Below are 7,559 nucleotides of genomic sequence, written 5' to 3'. Positions count from 1 at the left end.
TATATAGACAACGGAGAGGGTTAGTGTTACACAAGGTCGGTTACAAAGGAGGAGATATCCATATCCGTATTGCCTAGCTTGCCTTCCACGCCAAGTAGAGTCCCATCCGGACACGAGACGAAGTCTTCAATCTTGTATCTTCATAGTCTAACAGTCTGGCCAAAGCAGATAGTCCGGCTGTCCGGAGACCCCCTAATCCAGGACTCCCTCAGGTAGCCTCTTCCGTTATGGAAGAAGACATTCCAAAGCTTTGGGCGGCGAGGTACCTGACTGCTGAAATCCATCATCGGCTTCCTGCCGAGGGGTAGGTTATTCCCACCCCCAGATCCGGTGAGAGGGTCGTGTTTGTGTCCCACTTCCTCCGCGGGTTGGGGTTTGCACTTAACCCCTTCGTCTGAGGGCTCATGTTCTATTACGGGCTAGACTTTCACGATTTGACCCCGGACTCTATTCTTCTTATCTCGGTGTTTATCGTCACATGCGAAGCCCTCCTCCGAACTCCTCCACACTTCGGCTTGTGGCTCAAGAACTTCGATGTGAAGCCGCGAGTGGTAGAGGGGGAGCAGGCCGAGTGCGGCGGCACTATAGTGAGAAAGCTTGCTAGCACCGTTTGGCTGAAAGGATCCTTTGCCAAATCTTTCGATGTGTGGCAGCAGTGGTGGTTCTATATCACCGAGCCCCGTAGCTCCAAGTGGGTAACCGCGCTCGCATTCTGACCCAGCCCTCCAACTCAGCTTGCATCGTGGATTAACAAGGGTCTAGGTTGGGGATCAGCGAATGATGTGCGAACTCTGCAACCTCGCCTCCGAAGCCTCATTGAGAGGGACATCGACATAGCCAGCGTCGTTCATGTAATGCTAGTTCATCAGACACTGCCGTGCCAGCGAAGGCCTCTCCGCCTTGGGGGTTCAATCCAGAAGGGCCGCGGACTCTTCAGAACTTCTTCGGCACAACGCATGAAGGCACGTGGAGATTATTCTTCGGGAAACGAAGGCAATGGCCGGACACCACCGAAGATGTCGGCCTAGACTGTAACCATCCGGAAACCCCGGTAAGTACCCGTTTACCGAATACCTCATAATCAGATACCCCGTGGCAAGATACCAACAGTATCATCCTTTTTCTAGGCTGGATAAAGAAGGTGGAATTGATTAGGTGTCCGGCTCCCCTTCCCGAAGACTTAGCTACTCCTGTATTAACAAGGATGCTGGCCTCGGCGCCATACCAGACATCAGCAGGGGGGCGAAAAGACCCAAGATGACCTTGGTTCCGGAGTTAAGTCGAACACTGAGTCCGGAGAAATCGACCTTTCCTCGCTCGAAGATGGAGGCGGAAAAGGACCTAGTATCCCTTCTCCAAACAGGAGGAAAAGGGCCGCCTCCGAAGATTGGGAGGGGCGGTCTTTCAAGAAGGGCAAGATGCCGCCATCGACCGGCTTGTGTTTGGAAAGTGACGTCGTTGAGCAGCTCCAACAAGGGGGCAAGCCCTCGGCCAAACCATAAGAGAATCCGGAGTACTTTGATAGCGTCCCGCTCCATTGCTGTTACCGAAGATATACGCAACGCATTCATGCATTTTTACAGGTCGGCACAGAATTTTTCTGGGCGATCCTCTTCTTCGGGGAGTCTTCTTCCAGAGATGATGAAGAGCGAGACGCCTCCTCCGACCTCCTCGCCCAATAAGGCGGATGACTCTGAAGTTTCATCGCGGAGGGTCCCTTTAGACCAGGGGACAGAAGAGGCAGTACCCAAAGGTGGACCTCCAACCATCCGGGATTCCGGTGCTGATGGTAACAAAGGCCCCGGACTGTCTGGTTCACAGCCGACCGTGATTTTGGAGACGGGCGAGCAGATTCCTTCAAAGGATGATTGTGCTTTTGGAGCAGCTTCCGGAGACCCGGAGACTCCGGATATATTGGGGGACATGTTGCGAAAAGCCTCTGTCTCGGGGGAACAGCGTACCTTGATGGGTACAGTGATTGTGAAGATTTCGTCCGCGAAGAGCGGATTAAATGAAGCCTTCATGAGCCTACTGAAGGGCTTCGAGGTTTGTGACATAATGTTTTAAGCTATGTTTCATTTGCAAAGATGCGCCTGTGTATAGGTAGTAGCCCCTGATACTTAGGTTGTCTTCCACTGAAAGCAAACGGAGGATCGAAAAGGATCGTTTGAGGACTAACCTGATGAACTTTGAATGCAGGCTGCTTCCCCCTTGGCCACTTCCTGGACTATGGAGATTGCTGATTTGCAGCGGAAGCTTGATGTGGCAAGGGATGATCTTGCTTTAATCAATATGCGTCTTGACGAGTCGCAAGGTATGTATTCGGGGAAATCCTCATACATTTGTGTGGTATAAGCATGATGCTGAGATTTAGATGCTGGAATATGCATGGCTGCAGATGGTGCTGCCTTTGTTGAAGTTCTTTGAGAGGAACTGACCCAGGCGAAGGAGCAGGTCCGTCGTAGTGATGCTGCTGCCGAAAAGGCATCGGCTAAATTAAAAGCCGAACTAGCTGCACGGCGCCAAGATGAGGAGAAGATATCCACCATGATGCTCGAACTAGAGAATGCTACCGGCCGCATTGAATTCCTGGAGAAGGAGAGTAAAGCCATAATGGCTGATCTGGACAAGGCCTTACAAGAGGCCAGGGCAGCGCGATCAGAATCTAGAGCAGTCGTGAGGAGGTTTGACATGCGAGGGAGATTGCGGCTGGAAAGCCCCTTCTGCTGCAAACTAAGTTCGGGGACACAAACTATGCCCAACTTAACCAAGTATGGAGTTCTCCGGACGAGTTCTTGGACTTGCCGAAGAGTTCTGCCGATGCGGTGTAGTATTACCAAGCGCGAGATGGATATGCACCAGAGAAAATTTTTTGGTCGCAGTTTGGCGCATCAAAGCGCCCTCTGTTGCTCAATGAACAGATGTCCCAATGGGCCGAACTTCATAGAATGTCCGGCGCTGCCATGAAGAATGTCGTAATCCGGTCGTGGCCAACCGAGCCCATTCCGAATAGCTATTTCGGTTTGGTGCAGATGCTTGTTGATGCGGTGCCGTGTATCAATGCTGTGAAGCGATCATCGTGCATTGAGGGTGCACGGATGGCTTTTGCCCGAGTCAAAATATTTTGGGGGAAGATGAAGGCCATCGATGTTGCGACGAAGAGTCCACCCAAAGGCAAGGACCGCCCGGAACCGGAGCATTATTTTGAAGACGTCCTAGAGGCCGCCCGCTTTATAGAGGGTCAGTGCTCGAAAGACATAATGTTCGAGTGAGGTGTATGAGAATTGTAAAATATAATTTTATAGTTAATCTATTTATGTTTTGCTTGAAAGCTCGAATTCCTCTTGTGTGGCTGTTTTGATATAATCTGAAAGTTTTCTAGTCGTCGGCTTCAGCCCCCTCGTAGGAAGTACGGGGGTGTTCGGAAAGGCATTTAATCACTCTTTATCCATCGTCTTGGTCCATGAAGGAGCTGATAATGCGGCGAACCAGGCAATCAGACTATAATGCGTTAACACTTTCACTTAGCCATAGGAGTTTTATGGTGGGGCTACGACACAGCCCCTGGTATGTATGCGGCATATAGTGCCTTACATATTTGATCTGAAAAAGATCCCTCGTGTGACACGGAGAATCGCTAAAGATTCCAAGAAGTCGTCAAGTGGTTGACCAGCTCATGCCGCATCATGACAGTCAGTTTTCGGCTTTCTCCACTGAGGTGCTCATACGATTTAGACCAGGGCACAATTGCAGTAGTTCTCCGTTTACTACCCTAGCCGATAGAGTGGAACGTAGGTAGCAAGCACAGGAGCCGGGCAACCCAACTATTGACCCAAGACAATGATTCGGAGCTGATGCATATAAGGCCAAACTTGCGACGCCGAAGTATGCTATAGAGTTGTTCGGACTTTTACTGGCAATTCTTTTGTTCCCACACCGAGCCCCTGGCAGGTAATGCCAAGGTGTTTCTGTGAAACAACCGTGGGATCCATATTTGTTGGGGAAACAATGCGGGTGATTAGTTCGGATATTTGTTTAATGGGAACCGAGTGATATGCCAAAGATTACTTATGATATATATATATATATGTATATATATATATGTATATTTATATATGTAAGCCATCCTCCCGGCTATTTGACATGCTCGGGTTTGGAGGCGGAGGAACATGCATAGTACAGGCTCGAGATATAGAGAGTGCAGTCTACAAAAAGTTATTTTGGACCTCCTGTCGCACGTCTGCGCCACCAATCCTTGGTGGGGGGAATGCTTAATGGGAATAGCCCCTTAGGTGAGAGTACGGATCCGGACTCCGATAGAGCCAGTTTCCGATGTTCAGTACAAAAAAATACACTTCCGTGATGATACGTGTTTGTCACAGTAGGTCGTGTTTTCTGTCATGCATGTACATCCATGACAAATTTATGACAGAATCAAGATAGTCATACCTGTGCTGTCGTAGAAGTGTTCCATGACATTACCAAAATTATCATCACGGAAGTTTCCACTTCCATGACGATAAATCGCGCGTGACAGAAGTGCTTTCGTCAAGGGTGACCGACACGTGGCATCCACCGTAACGGAACGCCGTTAAGCTATCAGGTCAGGTTTTGGATCCGATAACCCGTTAACAGCCCTGACCAATGGGGATTTTCCATGTGTAAAATCATCATTGGCTGGAGGAAACACGTGTCGGCTCATCATTGGGACAGATGTCAATCACTCATTGGACGGAAGGCGCCTATGATACGTCGATATGTGGCACGACCCAATAGAGGCCCATTCCTGTGAAAAGGCCAGCCCGTTTGCCTTGGTCAAAAGCTAGCGGGCCAGCCCATGGAAAGCCTGTTAACGGCCTGTTCGAATATAGCCCATCTACAACCCGCTAACCAAAGGCCCGTTACGGCCTATCCGAATTAGGCTCAGTAGCGTCATATGGGCCATCCAATATGATTCCAGCCTGTTTTCACTTCTGGCCCATGTATGGCCCATGACGTCTTTCAGCCCATATGAGGCCCTATGTAACTCTTGGCCTACTAACGGCCCATGGTGAAACTGGCCCGTAATGAACGGTGTATCACTTTACACCCATTAACGGCCCGTGGTGAAACTGGCCCGTAATGAATGGTGTATCACTTTACACCCATTAACGGCCCGTGGTGAAACTGGCCCGTAATGTACAGTGTATCACATTATACCCATTAACGGCCCGTTATTCCGTTGGGCCGTTTCCAGCCCATGTTATCTTTCGGCCTTCTCAAAGCCCATTTATTCTTGGGCTCATTTCCAGCATTCGTTTACTTACGGCCCGTTACTGTCATTTTCTGCTTGTGGGCCAAATTCAGCACGTGGTTACAGTCGGCCCGTTTGTGGTCCGTTAATACGTTGGGTTGATTTCATAGCGTCATCAAGTACGACCTATTAACGATGGCCCATTATGGTCGGCCCATGAATGGACGATTCAAACTCTAGCCCGTTTATGGCCATAATGCGGTCTGTTTGGCCCATGTTTGGCCAATCGATTATACGGCCCGTATAAGGCCGATTGATAATACGGCCCGCAGAAGGCCCATTGTTTCTACGGCCCGTAGAAGGCCCATTGTTTCTATGGCCCGTAGAAGGCCCACTGTTTCTACGGCCAGTAGGAGGCCCAGTGTCACTACAGTAAATATTATCCATGGTTATTGTGGCCTAGTTTTTAAAAATAGGTTATTGCAGCCACTAGCTAACCGCGGAAAAAGAACTCCAATGACTACAAGCAAAAAAATAAACAAGACAACAAGGAAATAAATAAGCAAGCAACTAACGCTAGGCTATCACGGCTATCACTACTAGGAAAAGGGCTATAGATGGAAATGACACTAATGGCGCACCAGACATGTGGTGCGCCATTACTATATACTAATGGCGCACCATCTGTTGGTGCGCCATTAGTGTGGAAGACACTAATGGCGCACCAGGCAAACGGTGCGCCACTAGTAACAAAATGTTTTTTTTCATTTTTTCAAACATACTAATGGCGCATCCGGGCAGAGTGTGCCATTAGTAGTTAGAACTACTAATGGTGCACCAGCCATAGAGTGCGCCACTACTGCATTTTTTTTTACTTTTTTGCAAAACTACTAATGGCGCACCATTGCATAGTGCGCCATTACTAGTTTAAACTAGTAATGGCGCACTGTGCCACGGTGCGCCATTAGTATAAAAATTATTATTTTTTTACTTTTTTGCAAAACTACTAATGGCGCATGTCTGTGTGGTGCGCCATTAGTATGTTGGGTTACTAATGGCGCATGTCTCTGTGGTGCGCCATTAGTAACCTGGGACTAGCTAGATATTTTTGGACAGCCACACATACACACTCACTTTCCCCACTTCATTCCCCCCACCTCCTTCTCTAAGCTTGTCGGCTGCCTCTTCCTCCTCACCTCATTTGCACCATAGATTCATCAAAATTAAGTGTTGAAATTACCTTTTTTTGTTAGGTAAGTAAGGGGAAAGCTATCTTCATGTTGTAGATCTACTTTTTTTCTCCCTAACTCGCTCCAACAACGTGCACATGCACTTCTTGTGGCCTAGCTAGATCTATGTATGTTTGTGGTGTTGCATATGTTTGTGGTGTTGCATATATGTTTGTGTTTGTAGGTACCGGTATTTGAAATGCGATAGTTGCCAATATTTTGCCGGAATGTTGATTCATTTCCGTTTCGGCAAGAATTTTGGCACTATGCATTCTTTTTGGTCCTATTTTTAGGGAAAGTCATGCCAAATTTTTTCTTGGTTCTAAAATATCATTTTGCTCTACCCCCGTAGGCGACCTTGGTCCGCACGATGACCGAAGGCATCGTGAATAGGTTTTTGAGCTCCGCGAAGGCCGAGATGCTTCAAAAGAACAAGAAGGAGATAAGATGTCCGTGTCGAAGTTGCAAGCTGAAGAGCCTTATTGCGGACCCGGATTCCGGGCAGGTGCGGGACCACCTGCTCTTGCGTGGTTTCATGGATGGCTGTCGGTGGCAAGGTGATGAAGATGACTATGAAGTCGTCCATGGGGGCCGGGCAAGAAATGAGGAAGGGCAGCAAGACAACCACCGTGGCTCGGGCGGGCGAGAAGACGAAGAATCTCCAGGACATGATCACGACGGTGATGCTGTACACAGTCATCATGTAGAAGATGCCGGACATGATGATGAGGAAGATGTCGGAGCAGACTAAGGGCATGATCATGAAGATCTAGATGCCGGAGGAGCAGACGACGATGGACCATCGATGGGCTGGGTGCAGGACCCTCATATTCAAGAGCTGCTTCTCAAGCAGACGGATAACGCAAGAGCTGCCGCCCGAGAGAAAGCCAAGCTGGATCAACTAGAGATAGACGCAGTTACTCCATTGTATGAAGGATGCAGACCCGAGGATACCCGCCTGAAAGTAACGCTCATGGCTTTGGAGATGAAGGTAAAATACAAAATGACCGGAGCATGCTTCAACGAGAACATGTCATTCTGGCACGAACGTCTTCCCAATGGGAACAAGTGCCCGACCAGTTTCGAGGAGGCGAAGA

The sequence above is a fragment of the Triticum urartu genome, chromosome 3 (assembly GCF_003073215.2).
Source record: "Triticum urartu cultivar G1812 chromosome 3, Tu2.1, whole genome shotgun sequence".
NCBI lineage: Eukaryota > Viridiplantae > Streptophyta > Magnoliopsida > Poales > Poaceae > Triticum > Triticum urartu.
This window is presented reverse-complemented; position numbering follows the sequence as displayed.